This window comes from Colias philodice, chromosome 3, assembly GCF_061535455.1.
Source record: "Colias philodice isolate Cphi_HAF_F1 chromosome 3, ilColPhil1 Martin Lab GWU primary, whole genome shotgun sequence".
In the NCBI taxonomy this organism is placed as follows: domain Eukaryota; kingdom Metazoa; phylum Arthropoda; class Insecta; order Lepidoptera; family Pieridae; genus Colias; species Colias philodice.
In genome coordinates, this window is record NC_143088.1 from 10238148 (window position 1) to 10259737 (window position 21590).

Genomic DNA, 21590 nt, shown 5'->3' on the forward strand with positions numbered 1-21590 from the left:
GGTAGTAGGGGGGGCGGGGTCAAATTAACATTATGGTTACTTCTAATAGGTAAATTTTCCACACAAAATGTCCTTTAAATTATGTCGTATTATATTTTTAACCCCCGACGCAAAAAGACGGGTGTTATGTGTTTGACTGCTATGTATTTCTGTGTGTGTGTGTGTGTCTGTCTATGGCACCGTAGCTGGCTAACAGGTAAACCGAATTAGATGCGGCTTTTTTTTGTTAGGCAACATATTTTCCGACGCTGGTTCTTAGATAAATTGTATCGAAATCGGTTCATCCACTTATTATACCTACATAGGGGTAAAAGTGGGAATGAAAAAAATGATATAATAATTTATTTTTAAAGATCGTTGGGAAGTTTATGAAATTATTTATTCCTTTTTCTATACACTTTTCTTTGTCTAAACGGTTAAGTTACGTGCTCCCTCTCTCTCTCTTCAGCCTTTAGTTACGTGCGTGAGACAGGAAACATCTAATTTGGATTTGTTGCTGGATTTGATAAAAATTGAGTATCGATTAAGCTGATCAGTGGCTACACCATACATTATTAAAAACATCAATTTAAGAAAGGAAGGAAATAGAATTTGCTCCTCTCCCCCCCTGGTTCCTAAAAAATAATATGACATAATTTAAAAGAAATTTTACGTAGAATTAGTTAGGCATTTCTTTTTTGATTTTCGATATTATATACTAATCATAATTTTTAATTACAATATTATGTAGTAACTATTTGGTATAGGTTAGGCATTTCATTTCTTGATTTTCTTTAATAAGTTGGTACGTAAGTTTTTTAGCTCAGTTTAGTAAGAAATTTTAATAACAATTCTTTTAATTATTTATGGTAGTACGTATTTACTCAATAATTGTATGTTAAGTAGTAATTCAGCATGGGCGTAGCCACGGTGGGGCTGGGTGGGGCGCTTACCCTGGCTTTGATCTGGTAGGTACCAATTGTGAAGGGGAGTGGGCGTGGGCGTTGGCGTGGGCCTGGGAGTGGGCGTGGGAGTGGAAGCATGAAAATAAAAACAATTATTGTTGCCCCACCCTGAGCCCATGGTCATAGGTCCCATAGTCACTATTCCACGCGGACGAAGTCGCGGGCACAGCTAGTAGACAAATATAATCAGAAAGCTTTGAACTCCTAAGCTCAACCATAAAAGATAGACATTAATTATGATGTCGGGAGATATTTTTTATATAATATGGAGAACATTTCTTTCATACTAATAATTGTACCAAGTTTCGTTTAAATCCGTCGAGTAGTTTTTGTTTCTATAACGGTTATACAGACAGACAGACGGACAAAAATTTTTGGCGTCAGTGTCGATCCCTAATCACCTCGTGATAGTTATTTAGGAAATATATTTCATGTACAGAATTGACCTCTACAGATTTAATATAAGTATTATTCATATAATTAGATGCCAATTTCCATGTAACGTTAAATTCGACTATACAATAACTAACAGACAACGCAGGTTACTCTCGTTTCCGTAAGTTGAGGCGGCTACATATTCGGTCCTCATAACTTCACTTTTTGTGAACGAAACGACAGCGCGGTTTAATTCGATGCCAACACCATCAAAAAAAGGAAATTTAATTGTGAAAAAATATTATGATTTACACTATTAATACTATTTTAACATTAACACAAAATATAAGATTGTGAGTGTGTAAAAATAAATCCAGCTAGTTTCACATCAAACTTATGTTTTTAATTAGGTATACGACATGAAAATATATTAATTACCAAGCAATAATCATACAGGTAAATACTGAACAAAAGTATTAACAGTCAAAGTATATTTTTACTTACAACATGTAAATGATGAAGGAATAATAATTATCAACGAACTAACGTTTTTGTATTATTGTTTATAAATATAAATTCATAAACAATAAATTTATAAAGAATAGAAAAAATTCGACCACTAAAGAATGCTGGTTCGAGTCCCGCCTCGTTATCGAATTTTTAAAACACGAAGATTTTTAAAAATGTAACCAATGAACACAATCAATATTAGATTAACTGTAATGGTGTCTAGTTTGACTTAAAATAATAAACATCTACCCTCACTTTAAAAAATGTAGTATATTCACACGAATTATAAGCGCACCTTATAGGGAAGGGAAGATATGGGTTAAAGAGTTAAATAAATAAATAACATAATTATATTTAAATTATTAATTTTTAACATTGTGTTCAGTAGTGTTAACATGTAAATTGATTTGATTTTTACGAAATCTCATAGATGGCGCTGTTTCAAATTTGTATACTAATAAATTCATTAAACTGATTCTCTGCCCAAATTACGTAAATGACATAGTTTTTATTGTGTAAAGCTAGATAATAGCATGGCTTACCCGAAACCAACATTTAAACATGAGTCTTTAGATTGTACGCTGTCGTAATACACGGAATACGTAAGAAAAAAAAAGGTTCACAGCTCCTCCCCCGGAGGTGATAGCATGATAATATGTTTAAAAAAGCCTCACCCGACCTGTTAGTAATATTCATGCAAAATTTGAAGTCAATCTATGCAGTACTTTTCGAGATTAGCCTGGACAAACATACAGACAAACAGACAAACAGACAAACAGACAAAAATTCTAAAAACTATGTTTTTGGCTTCTATATCGATTATAGATCATGGATTATGTATTCTTTTAAAAAAATATTCAATGTACAGTTTTGACTTTCCTACGATTTTATTATATGTATAGATTCTATACACTTTTCTTTGTCTAAACGGTTAAGTTACGTGCTCCCTCTCTCTCTCTTCAGCCTTTAGTTACGTGCGTGAGACAGGAAACATCTAATTTGGATTTGTTGCTGGATTTGATAAAAATTGAGTATCGATTAAGCTGATCAGTGGCTACACCATACATTATTAAAAACATCAATTTAAGAAAGGAAGGAAATAGAATTTGCTCCTCTCCCCCCCTGGTTCCTAAAAAATAATATGACATAATTTAAAAGAAATTTTACGTAGAATTAGTTAGGCATTTCTTTTTTGATTTTCGATATTATATACTAATCATAATTTTTAATTACAATATTATGTAGTAACTATTTGGTATAGGTTAGGCATTTCATTTCTTGATTTTCTTTAATAAGTTGGTACGTAAGTTTTTTAGCTCAGTTTAGTAAGAAATTTTAATAACAATTCTTTTAATTATTTATGGTAGTACAACAGTACAGTATGGTTGTACGTATTTACTCAATAATTGTATGTTAAGTAGTAATTCAGCATGGGCGTAGCCACGGTGGGGCTGGGTGGGGCGCTTACCCTGGCTTTGATCTGGTAGGTACCAATTGTGAAGGGGAGTGGGCGTGGGCGTTGGCGTGGGCCTGGGAGTGGGCGTGGGAGTGGAAGCATGAAAATAAAAACAATTATTGTTGCCCCACCCTGAGCCCATGGTCATAGGTCCCATAGTCACTATTCCACGCGGACGAAGTCGCGGGCACAGCTAGTAGACAAATATAATCAGAAAGCTTTGAACTCCTAAGCTCAACCATAAAAGATAGACATTAATTATGATGTCGGGAGATATTTTTTATATAATATGGAGAACATTTCTTTCATACTAATAATTGTACCAAGTTTCGTTTAAATCCGTCGAGTAGTTTTTGTTTCTATAACGGTTATACAGACAGACAGACGGACAAAAATTTTTGGCGTCAGTGTCGATCCCTAATCACCTCGTGATAGTTATTTAGGAAATATATTTCATGTACAGAATTGACCTCTACAGATTTAATATAAGTATTATTCATATAATTAGATGCCAATTTCCATGTAACGTTAAATTCGACTATACAATAACTAACAGACAACGCAGGTTACTCTCGTTTCCGTAAGTTGAGGCGGCTACATATTCGGTCCTCATAACTTCACTTTTTGTGAACGAAACGACAGCGCGGTTTAATTCGATGCCAACACCATCAAAAAAAGGAAATTTAATTGTGAAAAAATATTATGATTTACACTATTAATACTATTTTAACATTAACACAAAATATAAGATTGTGAGTGTGTAAAAATAAATCCAGCTAGTTTCACATCAAACTTATGTTTTTAATTAGGTATACGACATGAAAATATATTAATTACCAAGCAATAATCATACAGGTAAATACTGAACAAAAGTATTAACAGTCAAAGTATATTTTTACTTACAACATGTAAATGATGAAGGAATAATAATTATCAACGAACTAACGTTTTTGTATTATTGTTTATAAATATAAATTCATAAACAATAAATTTATAAAGAATAGAAAAAATTCGACCACTAAAGAATGCTGGTTCGAGTCCCGCCTCGTTATCGAATTTTTAAAACACGAAGATTTTTAAAAATGTAACCAATGAACACAATCAATATTAGATTAACTGTAATGGTGTCTAGTTTGACTTAAAATAATAAACATCTACCCTCACTTTAAAAAATGTAGTATATTCACACGAATTATAAGCGCACCTTATAGGGAAGGGAAGATATGGGTTAAAGAGTTAAATAAATAAATAACATAATTATATTTAAATTATTAATTTTTAACATTGTGTTCAGTAGTGTTAACATGTAAATTGATTTGATTTTTACGAAATCTCATAGATGGCGCTGTTTCAAATTTGTATACTAATAAATTCATTAAACTGATTCTCTGCCCAAATTACGTAAATGACATAGTTTTTATTGTGTAAAGCTAGATAATAGCATGGCTTACCCGAAACCAACATTTAAACATGAGTCTTTAGATTGTACGCTGTCGTAATACACGGAATACGTAAGAAAAAAAAAGGTTCACAGCTCCTCCCCCGGAGGTGATAGCATGATAATATGTTTAAAAAAGCCTCACCCGACCTGTTAGTAATATTCATGCAAAATTTGAAGTCAATCTATGCAGTACTTTTCGAGATTAGCCTGGACAAACATACAGACAAACAGACAAACAGACAAACAGACAAACAGACAAAAATTCTAAAAACTATGTTTTTGGCTTCTATATCGATTATAGATCATGGATTATGTATTCTTTTAAAAAAATATTCAATGTACAGTTTTGACTTTCCTACGATTTTATTATATGTATAGATTAACCAACATTGCTTTTTATTTAAAGTAAATATACCTACGTACAGAGTTTGTGTTTATTTTATTACTGCGGCTTCGCCCGCTTTATCTAAAACATAATAAATTATATACTTAAACCTTCCTCTTGAATCACTCTATCTATTAAAAAAACCGCATCAAAATCCGTTGCGTAGTTTTAAAGATTTAAGCATACATAGAGACATAGGGACAGAGAAAGCGACTTTGTTTTATACTATGTAGTGATAAGTATTTAACCTTTATTATGTAATTTATTCATTTAAACAAATACAAATTTCAAAACAATCACATGAGAATTTGGTAATTTACGGCATATATAATGAAATCTGAACTTAAACTTAAATCTGCGGCTTAAATCTACCGTCCAACTATCCAACTTCACAATCTTTAAAATAATAGAGCTAGGATATAACAACAAGATGTTAACTAAACACGATATATCAACATGGGCGTCGTAAAAAATAATATGTAACTAGCTAGTGACCTGGATATTTGCGAAGGCATTTGCAATGGTATTTGCGATGGCATTTGCGTGTAACACAACAAAAGTGAAATTGGATAAGATAGTGGGGTAACTAATTACTGTAGGTACTACACTCTACTACAATCATATTCAAGTTAATGAATAAGTGTTAATAATTGCAGTATAATCGCGAAGGCTGTATAAAGTATCAAAACGATTCCCAGTCTGTATCAGACGCAATAAGTAGGCGTATTATTGAGCTCGCCAACCCAGACCTATGGAAGTGGCTGTCAATCGCGTTTGAATAATGGACGCGTGCGGTGGCGACATTTTGTTATTTATTTATTTTATTTTATACCGACTCCCCCGCGAAAGCGAGACAATGGCCAGATGTTGATATTTTTTCTAAATTACAATGTATTTTAAGTTTCGAACGCGCTTTGTGATCGAGATGCTTTTCCGTTGCGCGGCTATTCAGGTTCTCCCTTGCTGATGTCAGTTCTTATGAAATTTTGACATATTGTGTCATAGTTGTTTTTTTTACTAATATAATTTAACACATATAACTGTCATATAATTGTATCTCTTCATTATTTAAATTAAAATATTATTAAGCATTTGTTATCTAAAAACGGTTAAAAGAACGCAGTTTTTCTGTATCATAGCGATAGCTTTAAAATTATTGGAGTAAGGGGTTTATAAAATGTTTATTTTATAGTTTATTATGAGAGTTCAATCTTTTAACGCTCTTTGACTTCTTTATAAATAAATCTTGACGAGCGAATGATCTTAAGATCATTAGTCATTACCTACGAGTATGCATTGACAAACCTTTTTGTTATCAATTTATTGTGATAGTTGACAGATACCTAATATTAATTTTGCAACATCTTTTCTATATTAACGTTTGAATAAATTAAAAACTTGTAACAACGCTGCAGTGTTCAGAATTTCAGGTTAAATATGTAATAAAATGAATTAAATCGCCTTTAAAATCCTTTAAAATACCTAAATAGGAAATTTCTAAATTAATAATACTCGTGTAAAATTTTAGTAGCGTTTTTAATGTGATAGGTCTAGGTACCCATATTTTACGAAAAATAATTTAATCTAAACTCTTAGTGCTATTAATACCTAGGTATAATAATCAGGTCACTTTGCCGTAGGTATACCTAGTAAATAGTAAATATGTACTATTGTTTAACCTACGTCATTGTAAGCTTTTAATGGATACAAGACTGACTTTATCCATACTAATATTATAAATGCGAAAGTAACTCTGTCTGTCTGTCTGTTACTCAATCACGCCTTAACTAGGACTGAACCAATTTGCATGAAATTTGGTATAGAGATATTTTGATACCCGAGAAAGGACATAGGCTACCTTTTATTGCGAAATATGTACCACGGGCGAAGCCGGGGAGGACCTCTAGTTCATAATAAGTGTTGTTGTAACTATAACAACTTAATTTGACTGGATACTAACTGTAAATATTGCTTTTAAAACATTAGTGATTCATGATATTTTATGAATACCTAAGTATTGACTGCGCTTGTCGCCGCACTTATAAAGGCAGGTACTAGTCAGTAAGTCTTAGGAACGAATAACAAATCGTGGTATGGAATCGTGGCAAAGGAAAAATTACTTTTATAGTTCCATGTTAAAGAAGGCTGCAAATATTTATTTCCCATGCCTTTATAAGGCGGGAAAATGATTTGATCAAAGAAAAGACCAGGCTTTTCTTTAGTTGGCTTCCGGCCAGTTCAATATAAACTTTTATAACTTTTCAGTTATTAAACCTTCGAAATATAACCGTAAAAACATCAAAATGAATAGCTGAAATAGTTTTGTATGTTTTGTTATTATTGACGTATAAAATTAACTCGAAGAATAATTGCTATGATAAAATTCTAAGCACTTTATTATACAGTAATTAATATGTAAAAATTATAATCACTTGAATATTATGCATGTTTACACGTCTATATAGGCAAATTCTTTTGTTGTTTAGCAAATAAAATACTTAGAAAGTAAACAATATATTTTACATTCAAACATCTATTTTAACTTTCTTTATAGCGTAACAAAAATCAAAAGACAAATTATATTGTTCACACAAAATGTCCGCGCATGCCACTTTTTTCCACGCCTGTATATATAATTTGATGCGACATCGCTGGAGCCGCGAGTTTTTTCTAAGAGGAGGGTCGGTGGGATGAGGCGGCCAAGGGAGGCCGGCCCCTAAAAAGTTATGTATTTTTTCTCCTCTTTTTTCCCATCGACGTGATGAAACGACGGGCGATATTGATCCAGCCAGAGTTGGCAGTTTGGTTATATTGTATTCTCTGTATTGGTTATAAGTAGACATCGGATTATATGCACTAACAAAATGCCAAAATATGCATGCAAATATGCACTAAAAAAGGCCGAAATATGCACTAAAAACGACTGATATGCCTAAAATATGCACAATACAAAATCAAAAAACCTTTATTAATTTTAAATTTAAATCAAAGATTGCACAAAACCAGTGAAATTTTCTTGAAATTAAGTATAGTTTTTGTGCCAATATACAATTTAGCATTTTAACCAAATTTTCGATCGCAAATTTGTGACTTTTGTCACCCGCGAGCCCTGTGTTGCCACCTTAGACCTTTCCGGGCTAAATCTAGCCCTTTTTTGGAATTCAACCCGTGTTTTAAGTTTTTAGCCCCAAAAGGGTAATCTAGCCCCATTTTGAATGGCTCAAAAATTACTTAAAATGGAGCCCATTTTGTAATTTTTTGCCATTTTACCATGCCAAAATAGGGTTGGTTTACTCGCTGAGCGTTCTGATTGGCTAATAAAGGTTAGTCGACCAATCAAAACTCCCGCTACTTAACGAAATATGCACGATTGGGGAAAAAGGCTATAATATGCACTAACGCCGTAATTAGAGAGTTTTATGCATTTGCATATGCAAATATGCAAATGCATATAATCCGATGTCTAGTTATAAGAGTCGAACGCTCTACGTAACTACATGCAAAGTTATTTTGACACAAAGTGACTACACTTTTTTACATTCGACATATTTTTTTGTTTACGATTTAATTAACACGTTTTGAATTTTAAATTAGTACGAATAGTAAATAGCTTTGGTACACGAGTCGAAGTTTAGAATCATATTTCTATTGCAGCAGTGAGCAGATTTTGAGTAATTTTTTTTGCGCGCAGGTGTGTGTTGGTCCATACCGGAGCCGGCGCGTGACGTCCATCCCTTTATGTTATTATGTCCATAGGACAAGCTGTTCAGCACCCATCGGGCACATTGTGTACAGGGTGTTGTAGTACAATTTTATGTGATATTTGAAAATGATAATATTAGTAATATTGATTGTGCATTTGATAGCAAAAACGCATTATAACAGAGAATTCTTACGTAACAAAACAAGCGATTCGAATTATTGAAATTTAAACGATTTCAGTAAATAATTAGAATCAATTATATTAGTTTGATTTAAACGTTATTTACAATAGCGCTCGTAGATATCTATGTCTACTATGAGCTTTAAAAGGATTTCAAAACTCAATACATTTTACAGCTACCTGTAATGAAATTAAGTAGGTACCTAAATATATCTTAATAATCAAATTTCAAATAATTGTGAATGCTTCCGATGCTATGGCCTAAGAGTAAAAATACAGTAACCACCCTGTATATCCAATAAGTTCTCCAATATACGGGCGATTTGGATTTTTTATTCGGACGGAATTCTAAGCACTTGGGGTCACTTTTTGGGGATTATTCTGTATTGTGGAAGTCGCAAAAGGCATAAAGCCCTGTTGACTGACCGAGTACCTTTGTACAAAATAACGGTGGGTTTAACTATATGCGATGAAGGATGTATTAAGTTTTGATCTCTACTGAGTAGATAAGAATCGAAATAAAGATATCCTAAGTTTTGATGGCTCGTGAAATTGGTTTTAAACTCAATTGCGGCGCGTGGCAGATGCTGGAAATCGATACGTTTTAGAAATGATACATTTAGTTTTTGTACAGAAAATATTGAACTCAAAGAACTCTCAAAGATCAATATTTTTGAGGCAAAAAGGATTCCTCCCATTAGTCTAATATTTAGTAATAATGTAAATAAACACTTAAAATTTTAAATCTAATTCGCAACTAAGAGCGAATTTCACAAACCTCATTATACATTTAATAACAAAAACTATTTTTAAGTCGATTTAGAAAAATTAATTATCTTACAAACAGCTATATTTTATTTAAGTGCTAAATTTTATCTACATTCAAAAGATTTTATATAAATAAATTTATTATTTCTTACTAACTACATATTTAAAAATCCACCTGAAAACTTGCGATAAGCATCAGAGTATACCAACAGTGGGACACCCTGTATATCAAATAATATATGTATTTAATTTTGAGATAGACAATACTGTTAACTGTAAGTTAACCCAATGTGATATTTAGATTCATCTTAAAATATTGACTTTAACTAGATGATTAACTATTGTGTAAGCATTTGGCTATTAAATGTGTGTTTTGCTTTAAGAAATAAGAACAATAATTAAACTTTAACACTATAATAAGTATTTTTAAAAAACCACAACTAATTTAGGCCCATTAAAGTTCCCCTACCTGTCAGTACCAAAGTAAAAAACCACAAACCAATTTTAACATCGTTTTACACGCGCCAATAAAAAGTAAAAAAGACCCCTTATTTTTAAAACCACAGATAATTGCTCTTTTTTAAACGTTTTGTTGACGGAAGTATGAGGGCAAGGCGTCAAACAATGACGTTTATGAGGCAGATTATTTAGCGCCAAAAATCAGACCACACAGATAAGCAAGGGGTTTTAAGTACATAAATACTTTTTTATTATATTAGGTATCTGTTGTACCTAACGTTACCTGTTATGAATTATTTTTTACTCAATAGATTAAGTAGGTACCTTTTAAAATATATATATACATATAATAAAATATTCCATCAGGTGACGCGTCTGCTCTGTTGCCTCCTCTTATAGAATATATAAAAAATATATATATAACTAAGAATAATAGCGATTTCAATATTAGGTAATTAGGAATATTCATAACTGAATCAAGATTTCAATGTAATTATAAATTATGTATATCAATAAAACAAACAAAGGACGAATATCAGGTAGGGTATAGGTACATTGAACTAAATAGGAATATGTACACACTTTCATGTTTTTAATAAATACATTTTATAAGTACTATGATGTAATAATAATATACCTACATGCTTTATACGTCATAATATGCATAATTCCAAATTTGAAAAGTATCAATATCGGTATTGCTATTGAATAAGTGAATTATATTGCCCTAAATACAAACCTCATTAGATGTATAGAGAGTTCATTCGCATAGCTAAAACATATAAACTTTATTTATTATTTAATTGGATCACTCTTGATTCACCTACTCCCATTTTTTAAAATCAATCGTAAATAAACAACAAAACATTAAAATTTATAATTTTCATCCATGATAATCAAACTCAAGTACCGAATAAAACCACACATCAAAGCATCACTCAACATAATAGAATTAAAGCCCCATTTATAAATAATATAAAAAGCGTAGGGGAAGTTTAAAACGTAACAAGCTAATTTCGTTTTTTTCGTGTTCGTGTGTCATTTTTTAGTACCATAATACGTGCGTGCTTCCTGTATTATGCAACCCTCTTTAATTTTACGGGGTCTTGACTAAGTATTGAAATAATTTTTGACTCGTGGCAAGCTTTCTTTTGAGGGGAGTGGGGACTTGAAGATTATAGGGTGATTGGTGTTAGTGGCTTTGTGTAAAGCCACATTCTTGCATATTTTTTTATATACTAGCACATAATATAATACTATATTAATAATATTAGTACGTATGTGAGTACATAGGTAAGTACTACGTTACTGAATAGACGCTACATTATGATACAACACAATGACTAATGATTTTTAAAATAATCTAACATTTAAAAACATATTTATAGTGAAGTGATTTGCTATTTCGGAGTTGTGAAATGTAATTGTAATGAAGTAAAATACCTTTGTAGATTACATAACTTACTTAGATATGAAAAAGTAAAGTCATATAATTAAAGGTTATTTATAGATAACCACCTAAAAATTACATCTAATAACATAATTTTTTTATATCTTATATTTAACGTTTTATATTTTTATGCAAAACGTCTTACTTTTTAGTTTTTATAACATTTTTTTACATAGGCTAACAAATATACTTCGGTATACAAGTAACATTAAAATTCAGTTGAAGCTCTACATATTCATAAGTCTATGCTCTATATTTAGCCCTTTCTACGACCATAAATAAACAGAATATTTTCCCTTGGGTACTTATTGCACAATGCACATGTTATATGTGTTAGGTACACACATATACATATATTGAAATAAGTTTCTACATCAAAAGACAATATTCCGTTTAAAGATTTACTAATTCGTAGATAAGTAGGTAACGGTAGCATACTAAAATTGTTATAACTAATTTCAATTATGTAAATTGTTTTCAAAAATAAACGTAGTAATGATCCATGCGTCATTCATACTTACGCAAAAGATGCTGTAAAAAGATTTATAAATTATATTTTAATACGTTGTATACCTACATATTTTAGTTCGCGACCTCATGGAATTTTGATGACGAAGATAGAATATTTTGTTCGTCATTTTCTATGTCATCAATAAAGTTTCAGATCAATAAGATTTGATTTTGCGTCATCTTTATATTGTAATTGTTATTGAGCTCTTCTAGAGATATTTGGCTTTGCAATAAAAAGCAATACCTAACCATTTCATTTATACAAGCTTTCAGATCTATTTTAGCTCTATTTTTTCGCCTTATATGGAGGTCTCAATAATATATTAATATAGATTAAAATAGATTTAGTAATAAGCTTATAGTAAAATTCATCGATATAAATTTGTGTGCGAACTATCCTGAACCTCAGATTGCTAATATGGGTATCCAAACATCGCATACCACGTAAATAACAATTTAATATTTTGTAAGGACAAGCCGGCAACTTGAAGGCACTTTACCGTTATTTTATTTCCATTTAGAAAGTAGGCCTAACTAAACAAAAATTAATACCATTGTCCATTAATCAAGTTAAAAGGATTTCGTTTGCAAAAAAACGTCAGTTGTCCGTCTCCAACCCTTTTTTGTTGGTCCTTAAATGTACCGTTGTGATATTTGGAACAATTTTATTTTCTAAGCTTTTTATGATCGGCCGGTACAGTCTTTGTCGTAAAGTAATATATTTGCATATTATGACGGGATTTGCATTTCGGTCCCATGCTCTGTGGGGTTTATTTTTTATTACTCACTTCGTAACAAAGAGTTAAGTAATAAAATGTAAATCAATATTGGACTAATTCTATTTCCGTGAAACGTAGTCATGTTTTATGGTAATGTTTGAATTGTCTTTGAAGATTATTCATAGATTTAATTTGTACACAGTGAATAAAAAGTTACTTTGGTAGACCGGTAGAGACTCCAGCCCTTTTTTTGAATTGAATAGATTTTTGCAAACCTTTACCTACATTTGGAACAATCTATCAAATTGTTATAATTTTTTGTATTGGTAACATCTGTTAGGAGTCATTATTCATAAACTCAATGATTTTGAGAATGCCCATGATAAAAGGATTAAATTGCAACATTTCTAAATTTCTCCCATAACCAGACAAAGAAATTTGACGTATGACAAAGAATTTTTTCATGCGGCAAAATTGTCTATTGAGGTTTTTTTAATCGATCATTGCTATATTCGCATGTGTAAAGGACAAAATGCAGGTACCAACGTTTTTGCATTTCCTTTCCTGGCTTTTTACTGTAAAAACTTTCTTTTAAATAAATAATCCGACATCGCTTGACAGGGATTCATCTTAAAATAATAATTGCGATGTAGCCAACCAGCTTTTTTGCTTGAGAGATTTTTAGAATAACATTTGTTACTTTTAGAAACGAGTGAGGCGTTATAACTATAGCGAATCCATTTATAATTCAGAATGGAATAAAGGGTTGGTCAAATTGGTAATATTATTTAGCATTGATCTTAAAACATCTTGCTATTCTGCTAAGCTTGAAAATGGAACTTCATTTATAGACTGAAAAACATTTGTCAATCATTGGTGTGTTATTTCCGTGAAAATTTCGTGTTATACAGAGTATATTTTTTCCTCTTTCGTTTGATACATTCATCACAAGAGGGTGTAATGTAAGCGAGAGGGAGTGCGGTCATAAATTTGGCCAGTCTCATTTGAATTTCCAATCTCTGCGTCCATTAGCATTCGGACGAGGGCATTGGAGGGATATATCTAAAAAAATAAGGAGATATATATGTACTAACATTCATGTCAATGTGCTGAATTAAATGCCAATTCATATAATAAACAAATAATAAGTAAGTTTTACAACACTGTGTCACTTTTTATGTTGATAATGGTACTTCTGATATCGTTCAATTTACATACTTACTATTATTTACTTATACTTTTGGTCATATTGAATTTGTACACAATAATTACCTACCTACTGTTTGATTGCCTAAACATTATTGTAAAGATAAAGATATTATGGTAAAGACATGTATATATATATATATATATATAGATACTATATTATCGCGCGAAATGTAAATTTCACTAGCGGAAAATTTTCGTGTAAACCTAAATAATGGAACATCATTTGCTAATTTTATTTTCGTTTATCGAGTATGGAAGTAGGTACTTATTTATTCATATATTAACTAACTCAAAAAAAAAATTTGAAGAATCTTTTTATGACTTTCAAAAAACATGAACTATGACATAAACATTAAAATAACTATAATTGCATTTAAAAAGAACATACCTACGTCACAATTATCCCCGGCTGTTTATAATTCATAGAAGAATAAAAAAACTTCGATATTTGAAACACGTGTCGTCATAATGCAACTGTGGTATACTGATGGCAGATTAAACAAGTGTCGCGTTCTAAGCTTCCTAGAAGGCGAAATTTCATTTAATAACATCCCTCGTCCCCATTTATTTACGGGATTAAGCCATGTTTTTTGTACTACACCTTTTTAACAACGATTTTTGGTGATCTGATAGCGACCGGCTTAAAGTTTTGATGACGTTAAATTTGTTGATAAACACGATAAGCATGCTTCATTGAAGTTAGGTAAAAGGTGGAGATTCACATAATTAATGGAGAATTAGACATTTTTATCCTCAACCACCTTCAACAGATTCATTGATAGGTTACGATGGTTGAAAAACTTTAAGTGTGAAAACTGTTGCAAGTAAAATTATTCTGCTTTTGCTTAAATTGATATAGGTACAATTATTAGAAACATAAACAGATTTTTGTTAAATAAGGTTTAATATTACCTACTATAATAATTATTTCAAAATTTATATTGTTTTAAAATATAGGACCATTATCTCGTTCATTTGAATTTCTCGGATTTTACAAAATTGTAGAGTCGGTTGAATCATGTAGTCAGGCTAAACGGCCGGCGTAACATCTGCCCAAATAGTATCTCCTTAAGACCTCTTCAATCATAGTATCACGTAACCGTCCAAGGAAAAAAACACGAACGCTATGAGTGGTCATTCAGCAGCTGCGATTCAAAAAAGTTTCAAGAAAAAATTCCACATTTGAGGTCGAAGCGTGCCGCCCTCGTACCGCCTCTTACTGCGTTTTATTGCAATTTAGCTTTTTATTATAAGAAACGGGAGCGAAACGTGGTCAGTGGACCATATGCTTTTGTTTGGGCATGGGCATTACGGGAAATTAGAACGGCACAGGTTTACCGCCCTTTATTCCTCGTTTTTTGAAGTTAAGTATGTGATACTTCAGGATTGCTACGTTGTGGTATAATACTCTTTTCTATTCATACAAAATGCTTTTATATATCAGGGCAAATACATGAGTATTTTTAAGATAATGTAATATGCAGGAATAAATAGGACTCGTGCAAATGTGCGCATCTAAATATAATCAAAAGATATTGTCTAATAGATATCTACATGTTCAATGAATATTATATCTACTCTATATTTAAATTAATTGCTCGGTGTTTAATTCACGGATTTTGAATATCTTAAAAAGATTAGATTGTAATTTAAATTTGTTATGCGCTAACAAGTGAAACGGTCAATGATTTTAAATGCGCTATAGTTACGTTTATGCAATCCAAATTATGATGAATAATTTAAAGTTATTAATAAATCATTCTAATGTACTTAGTAAAATTGTTTTTAAGGCAATTAAATAGTCACATTATTTTAGTAGTAAATTTATAAATAAAGATTATAGTTTTCAATTAACCTCAAAAAGTATTTTTTAAGTGTGAATTAGATGGTGGGCATGGAAATTAACTATCCTTTAGATGTATTTTTTAGCAAATTGATTGATTGTTGGTTTAAAATAGTTTCTATTTGGTGGGTGTGTGTGAAAAATTACAAATTAGCGGTCATTCTACTTTGTGGTTGAGTGCGCCTTTTTTTACAGCGTTGGCGCCGCCTTTTGATAAATGATACGTGATGTTAATATTTTTTTAGTTTGATATCGCAAAACGATTATTGTGTTTTGCTGGAATTTTGCAAATAATGAATTATCCGTTTTCAAATTAATTAATATGAAATGAAAAAAAAATTTTTGCTTTTGTAGTTTTGCCTTCAGATTTCGATTTTTGAGTAGGTATAAATCGAAAGATAAATTTTAGTCGTCTTTGAAGATATTCCTCTTGAGTGCTGAATTAAGGGCCGCTTGTCCCGAAAGTTTAGGCATTTTAGGCACTTAGACGGCTCGCTATTCATATCATGATGATTTCTCGGAAAACAACACGATTTAGAAACATAAATTTGGGAAAAGGGGCCCTTAAATATATTTTGATACCTACTTAGTGTTTATAGTAAATTGTAAAGGCACAGAAACGGCAAAGAAAATAAAAGCATTATAAATTAACGAACTGTAAATAATAGAGTCATTAAAACTAAACGTTTTGAGAACGATAAAAAGTAGTTTTTGTATATTAAAAACGAAAATATATGCAATAAAACGTTTCTTATCGTATTTTTTAATTAGCTAAATGACTCAATTAAGATATAAATTATGAATTTTTAAGTTGAATAAAATTAACCTCTATTTTTCTATTTTATGGATGTTATAATATTATGAGTTTGTAAAAATGGATTCGTATTTATTGCCCAAACTTAATCTCTTGAAAATTTTAAAAAACATTAGGTAGACCATTTTGAATTGATCGTATATTGCATGAATTTATATTTTTGGTTTTTATGGCATTCAAATGCTTTATAAATATAAATTTATAAATAATAGAAAAAATTCGATCATTCGTCCCGCCTCGTGATCAAATTTATTCTATTATATATAAATTTATACGTATATTGCATGTCATGTACACTGACCATTTATTTTTAACGGTTGCGTTTAGTTTTAACCAGAATAAACACGATGTGTGCCAATACCAAGTCCTAAAATTACAAAAATATTATTATTGTGACTCGTATAACCTTGGCTTTTTGTGGAATAATTCATATTGACGTACGTACTTTATTGTTTAAAGTTTATTTAAATAAAATAATAATTAGTTACTGGCCCGCTCTAATTTTGCATGGCGGCATATAATACTGTTGGTAGTTTTTATATATAGATTTATATTTATATAAAGCTTTATTTAGTTAACTGCGTTTATAATTAGAGGTTCAGGCAGTTATATAACTAATTGATGCTATATATAGTTTCGAGGGATAGACTAAAAATAAATATTATGTAATTATGGTTTAACAAATAGACTTTAATAGGATTAACTCATGAAATTATTGTATTGTCACCTTGATGAGTGTACAAAGTTTGAATTAATCTGTTCTGGGTCAAAATCGTGTGTTAGGGAGTCAGTTTAATACAAACATATAGGCATACAATCATACATGTAAATTGTAAAGCTAAAAAAGCGTTTTAAAAATGGGCGCTTAGATGGAGCCCACAAGGCAAGTGTATTAGTATAGGACTTAGAAGTCGTTAGTTTGATGGAAATAAGACTTAGATTACACTTACATAGAGATAAGATTATAGAGTTTACTGCTGGCATGGACGAATAATATAAGTTGGTTATATTTGTCTATGCTGCTGGTAAGGAATATCAATTATTGGAATAAATGGAATTGCATAATGAGACTCAAATAATTTTTAATGACTTTGTGTATTTCATGAGTTGGGATACGATTTCACGACATTCTATGACTCTTATTATTTTATAAGAATGTAAGTTTATTGTAGAAATCTTAAAACACAATGGACACAAAAGACAAAGCGGGCCATAACGAACCAGGATCAGTTCTAAGTTTGTGTGATGATTAGGATCACTGCATTTAAAGAAAAATTTCCTTGACTTAAGAAAGTTTTTTTTCGCATATAAGGGAAGAGTTGGACCTACAGAGGAAAATTAATACCTTGGAATCAGTATACAACGCGGTTTTGTTGCTAGTACTCATAAATAATATTATAATAAAAATATTGTAATAAATGATATATTCTGCAATAATTTTTAAGTAGGTATTGTTTTTGTGAATAAATGATTTTTTGGGCTAAGTCTTCAAGGAATTTCCCAAAATAAACGTTAATTCTGACCTTGTAGTTCTCAAATATGTTATATTCGTAAATATATTCGTAAAAATCGAAAAATACATGTGTAGGTACAAAAAATCTATTTTTTTAGAGAACATTAGAAAACGTTAAGGTTAAAAATGTTAAAATGCCGAATCACGTGTTTCTTTTCAAGTTAAAAAAGCAAAACAAACTCATTTGAATACAATTGTAAAATAATTACGTTATTCGGTTAATGCATATGTAGTGTATGGAATTTATAAATATTTTGAGTGACATTTGTGAAGCATTTATTTCATATAAATTGATTTGGTATTGTTTAATCAATGCCACGCAAAAAATTACATTAAATTTATGCAAATTTGTAATTAATTTCTAAGCATATAATTATGACGTTGACGTATAATTATATAATACTAGTGGTCCGCCGCGGCTTCGCCCGTGGTACATATTTCGCAATAAAAGGTAGCCTATGTCCTTTCTCGTGTATCAAAATATCTCCATACCAAATTTAATGCAAATTGGTTAAGTAGTTTAGGCGTGATTGAGTAACAGACAGACAGACAGACAGAGTTACTTTCGCATAATGTCGCGCGAAATATGTCAAATAAGTACTCGTGTGAAATAAAACAAAAGAAAATACTATAACTTTTCTTGAAAAATGACAACGATATAATATATCTACTTATATAATCACACAGTGTATAAAAAAAATCAATTCCGGAATAAAAATAAAACTATTACGGAACTAAACTACCTAACTAAACTAACTACATAGGTAGTACCTACGGAATTCAAACAATGGAGGTAAATATTGCATAAAATAAAGGATAAACCAATTTATTCATTTGACAATCAAAACTTATATATCTACAATATATTAAACTCAAACATTTATTTATTCAATAAGACACAGAAGCACTTTTGAATCGTCAAAATACAGAAAAATGATTAGGTATCTACCACTTAAGTGGATTACGAAGGGAGACGTCCAAAAACAGGAGTTGTAGAGTCGGGTTTTTATTCGAAACAAAAACGTAATTCTGGTTATGAAATAATGTTATGTTGGATATACCTAGTCAAATTTAATTTTTCAAGTTATAGACTAAACATATGTTTCTACCATGGCAACCTATTTCAACTAGACACAAGTAGATTATTCGACTTGTCTAGGTTCAACTTTTAAGACTTTCTATAGAAATCAATTATGAAAGGGCAAGTTGAGGCTGAAAAAAATATTTTACATCAAATAAATGAGAAATGTCATTAAAATATCAAATAAATATATTTTATGATTTTTTATGAATTTTCCCAAACCATTTGAATCACAGTCAATATCAGTGGGAAAATGTTTCTAAATGTGAGTGCTTAGGATAGAATGTCATTAATAATAAAAGTCTATAGGTACTTGTACGGGAACCACATTGAACAGCATAGGTACCTAAGTGTAAATGTAATGCTCAAACTATTTTAAGTGCTGACGATTAGATGAAAGATGAATAATCATATAGAAATAAACAAAGATAGTAATTTTTGAATTATGAAATCGAATGCCAATGTTTCTTTTCTATTCCATGAAATTGAAATTCATGAAATAATAATGTGATAGAAGAAGGAAATTAATTTTAATTAAGACACTTAAAATTTAAATGCACAAAATGGCTAACAAAATAATTTTATACATTAAACAGATTAAAATATTTTTCTAAGTTTTACGAATATTACCTAGGTAGTATACATTTTGTGTCATAAAGTCATGCATGCTCTTGCAGTAACTATTGATGGAATGGGGACTATTTGTATCGTATTTTCGTATTACCACAGATTATATTAGGTAGGTACCTATTACTGTGCAGGCTATAAGGACTATGGCGAAAGAAAGTAAGAAATATTACCCATACCTATAGTGAGATGGACGCATGTCCGTCGGGCAAATCTAGTATGTATAATTTATCTTCTGCAGAGTATTTTAATCGTTCTAGAAGAGTCGAGCATAGTTCTAGTTACATAGATTATTCTTAGAATATTGTTGTGAGTGTTCATTTCATATAGGTCGATACGTTAATTAAAATAATACAAAGAAAACCGTAAGGTAAGTTCCATCAAGTTTGGTTTATTGTTATTACAGTGAAACCTGGTTAAGTGAGACATCAAGGGACCTGCACTGTCGTTTCACTTATAGAGGTATTCCACTTACCCAGTGTCTCAGATATACAGGTATAAATAAATATCTGTCTCATTTACAGAGGGGTGATAACGATTGTAGCTTTCTTTTTGACATTTTTCAAATAAACATCTGTATGATAGTAAAACGAAACTAAAACTGAAGGTAATTGAAGCTCAAAATTTGTACTTACGTACTTGGAATTACGTGTGGAATTAGTGGGTAGAATAAGAATCAGTAAACAAACAATGTTATCTCAGTTACAGAGGTTTATGCATATAAAATTTACTCGCTGTCTCAGTTTTAGAGGTAACTATGATGATAAATCGAAAGAACAAATCCCAGATATAGAGGTTTACCTCGACCCACTAACAGAGGTAATTCAGTGCCAAAGTGTTGGGACCTCAGCATGAGTTTCAGTTATGGAGGTTTCTCACTTATCCAGGTCCCACTTAACCAAGTTTCACTGTATTTGTTTTGAGTTGAGTAGATAAGCCTAGACGCAGACAGATACCTACCTTACAAAAAAAAAAAAAAACTACAAAAATACATTTTTTTTACTAATTTTTACATAAATTAATTGTTTCTGACTGATTTTGGAAATGTAAACGAAACGGTAATGTAATCCATTTAACGACAACGATTTCACCTGAAATTAGTTAACAATGCAATAAAAAACAATGTATTGACGTCATGAAATTAAAATTTTCGCTATAAATTATATTACAATGATCAAAAGCTAACATTAATATTCTAACACGAATGAACCTATGAACTCGAATTCAATTACTTTTTTCGGTCCTTGATGACGCAGGTGTCTACTGAATCTCCTATAAAATAAGGAAATGTAACAAAAAAACATACACGCAATGTCCTTTGCGTATTGGAGTAAAAATTACTTTAATTTACGGGAGAAAGTTGAAACAAAATATTGTATAATTTCATGTGTTACACGTATACTAAAACATAGTGTAGGTACTTTGGAATAGAATTGTTAGTTCAAAAATAGGATTTTTTTTTGTGTGGTGTCTCTCAATGTTAGCCAGAAGGGCTTCTACATTTTAACGCGGACGCGGAGGTGAACTGAAGGTTCACCCTGGTAGCGACATGCACAAGGGCGTCCCCCCTTGACGGGGATCTCGAACCTCGGCTTGGGCTGTC